We start from the raw sequence: 3,343 nt of genomic DNA, 5'->3' as shown, positions 1-3,343 counted from the left end.
CAAGAGGCCCACTCCCTTCTGGCTAGTATTAATGGTGACAGAAGACGCCATGTGGGATGCCAGGGGAGAAAGGTTTCCAACAGCCTTACTCAGCTGCAAACTCTGCCAGATACAATGCAACCAAGCTGACAAGATATGCCCATTTGGTACAATAGTGGTAGGAATGTCTTAGGAGTAACCAAGAGCTGTCTGGTTAGATTTAAGGCTTGCTTAGTGGGTGCGAACTCATGCCCAGGAACTAGCCAAGAATCCATGGTTGGAGAGATCATAAACCCTGGGAAGATCTGCTACTATAATTTTCCTAAATTGCTATAGTGTCCAGCTGCCTTTTAAATGCTTATCTTTATGCCCATAGCTTAGTGAAGCTCTCATCTCATCAGATCTATCTCTTTCTGTCATGGGCAGGGGTTAATACAGAAAACCACAACCAGTCAAAGGGCAGAGAATGTATGACTGTGGGGTATTCATTCCCAAATGTGTCATCTATACCTTTACACCTCCAAGGCTCAGGGAACATCAAGGAAGAGTAGCTGGGAAGATTTTAAGGGCAAGAGGATCAGGAGAACTGCTGTGAATTAGAATCTCCCGGACATGTCTCTTGCACTCATGAACTCACATCAGCTCTGGAGCCTGCAGAGGCAGGACCTGTACAAGAGCAAACCAGTCAACATTCCAGGTCAATGAGAAGGTCATTAAAAAGTGTTCCTCAACACAGGCTCACAAGAGTTGCTAGAGGAGAGTGAGTCAGTTTTCATCAGTGCTATAGCCCTTGGTGGCACTACAGAATATGCACAGAAGGCAGCGCTCAACCAGTGTGCATATCAGCAGTACTGGCCGGACTCAGTGAGTTAGATAAAACAAAAAGAAAAGAACAGGAAGTTGGAAGGAGCTGAGAGGTAAGGATCTGGAAGGAGATGGAGGCAAGGTAGTAAGGGGTGTATGTGAACAAAAATTGTTATATTTATGTATCAAAAACTCTAAAGGAATTTTTAAAGTAGTCTAGAGGTCATAGTAAAACTTTTTTTTTGTACCTCTTATGCCAACCAATTAGCCTGCCCTTCTGAGTGATCACCCAAACGTTTCTGGGTGTCTAGATGGCATTTTTAATCGCTAGTTGTTTGTATTTTCTGATAATATTTCTTGACTGTGCTCGCTCTTGATCGGTCCTCCAGGTTCCCATCATGTTGGTCTGTAGTTCCATGTTGGTTCGTAGCCCTGCTTCCCAGTGTTTAAAAGGCACTCTCCACACGGCCCCAGAATGGTTAACAGGACACTTCAGACTATGGCATCCGGCCTTCTTACCTACTTGTCATTAATAGTTTCACAGCCGTAACACTAGGCCAGGTGTGACCTTTGCAGTCCAGCTGTGGGGTGATCATAGGCACATTCAGCGAGACTCTTGGGATGGGTAGGGGGCCTTCTGGCTCCTCTGTGTTACCTGCCATCTGCCTGCAATGAGTGCTGCTGAGACGGGAGGCGTGCACCTGCTCAGCCAGCTCTTCCCCTAGTGAGTGTGCCATGGCTTCAGCCTGGAATCTGGAGAGAAATTCGCTTTGCGGGAAGTGATTTCAAAAAGTTGTGCTAGTGCCGGGGACGTAGCCCTGTTGGTAAAGGGCCTACCTACCTTGCTAATTTCTTCAGTGCCCGAGGAGTGAGAGACCATCTGACTTTAGTATTTGGAAACGATCTCTGGTGGATTTAGAAAGAACTGTCATTCTCCCAAGGACTCTCCAGGAGTGGACTGAGTATTGTGGCCTTCCCTCCCAAAGCGACTCATGGGCAGCTTCAGATGGTAGCCCCGTCCTCACATCACCGTGCTTTCTGCGCATGCTCTTAAGCTCACACATTTTTTTAAAGACATATTTATTTTATTATGTACACAATGTTCTGCACACTTGCACACCAGAAGAGGGCACCAGATCTTGTAATAGATGGTTGTGAGCCATGTGGTTGCTGGGATTTGAACTCAGGAACTCTGGGAGAGCAGACAGTGCTCCTAACCTCTGAGCCATCTCGCCAGCCCAAGCCCACACATTTTTCTGGGACACGGCGAAAGCCAGGCAGGTATTCCTTGCTTCCATCCCTGACAGTCCTTGCACACAGTGAAGGCATTAACGTGGCATGGCTCCGCTCATAGCGCTGAGCAGCACACGCCTCGCCTGCGTGCTTCTTCGGGGCAAAAACTGGTCCACCTTCCTGCCCATCGTTCCCTTGGCTCTTCCTTGACACTGGACACTCTTCTATTGGGGCGCCAGCCACAGACCACACCACCTCCTCAGAATGACCTTCACAGCGGAGCTGTGGTCCCGAGACCATTTACTCACCAAGTCAGCTTCCCCAGGCGGAGAGAGACACGGCTACATCTTTGAGACACAAGGTGCTTTGCTCCGTCCTGCACCGGGAGAGGTCTTTGTTGTGATGTCACACAACTTAGCTTCCAAGCACTGACCAACTCCATCCAGCTGCTGAGATGGAGTGTGCTTAGAACACCGCGTTTTTGCTATACGGTCGGAGGCTAGAAATACTTGAAGGATTTACTCAGAGATAGGTTTAATAAAAGGAGCCTACATTGGTGCAGCATGGTTAATGGACTCCTAAAAGCCCTGAGAATGGCCTAGCTGAAGCTTCAGAAGCGGGACTACACCTAAGCAGAAGGGAAGAGAGGAAGAAGCATTTGTGGAACTCAGCTCGAACTGTGACCACGGAATTAACTGAAAGAGGAGTCCTACTTTTTTTTTTTCTAAATGGGGACACAATTGCAGGAAACGTGGATTTGGGGAACCTCTCAGACTCTCTTCCTCGGTGATAAGTAAGGGATAGAAGCAGACAACCACAGAGAACCTAGCAAGAGAGTTGCTGGACAGGCTGCCCACACCTGAGAACCATGAATGGGAGACCCCAGACCAACATCTGAACCTGAACAGATGATTGAGAATAACCACTGGGATAAAGGCCTAAGGAAACAGAAAGCAATGAGCAGAGAAAGCTGAGTTGTGGTTCTCTGAGTCAGCTGCTTTTTGGGCCTGAGGAAGAGTGGTGAGTCGGAGAAACAGCCAGAGTCCAGAGCAGACCAGGCTCTCGATGCCGTGGCCTGTGAAGCAAGAGGATAAGCGACTCCCAGTTCATCTATGCGTCTCGGTATGGAGGAGCTTGTTTACTTTTCCCAGGTGGGGGACACAGTTTCAGGAAGTTTGGGTTTTGGGAAATTATCCCACAACGTTTATTCAAATAGACAGAAAAATTATTTACTCTCTAGGCAGATTCTTAGGCATGACTGTGGTAGGAATGTGTATACAGCAGGCCTTTCCAGCCTGGGAGGTGCTTTGGAATCTTGATTTTAGGA

The sequence above is a fragment of the Psammomys obesus genome, unplaced genomic scaffold, assembly GCF_907164565.1.
Source record: "Psammomys obesus unplaced genomic scaffold, mPsaObe1.curated_primary_1811, whole genome shotgun sequence".
NCBI classification, from domain to species: domain Eukaryota; kingdom Metazoa; phylum Chordata; class Mammalia; order Rodentia; family Muridae; genus Psammomys; species Psammomys obesus.
Note: the sequence above shows the minus strand (reverse complement) of the source record.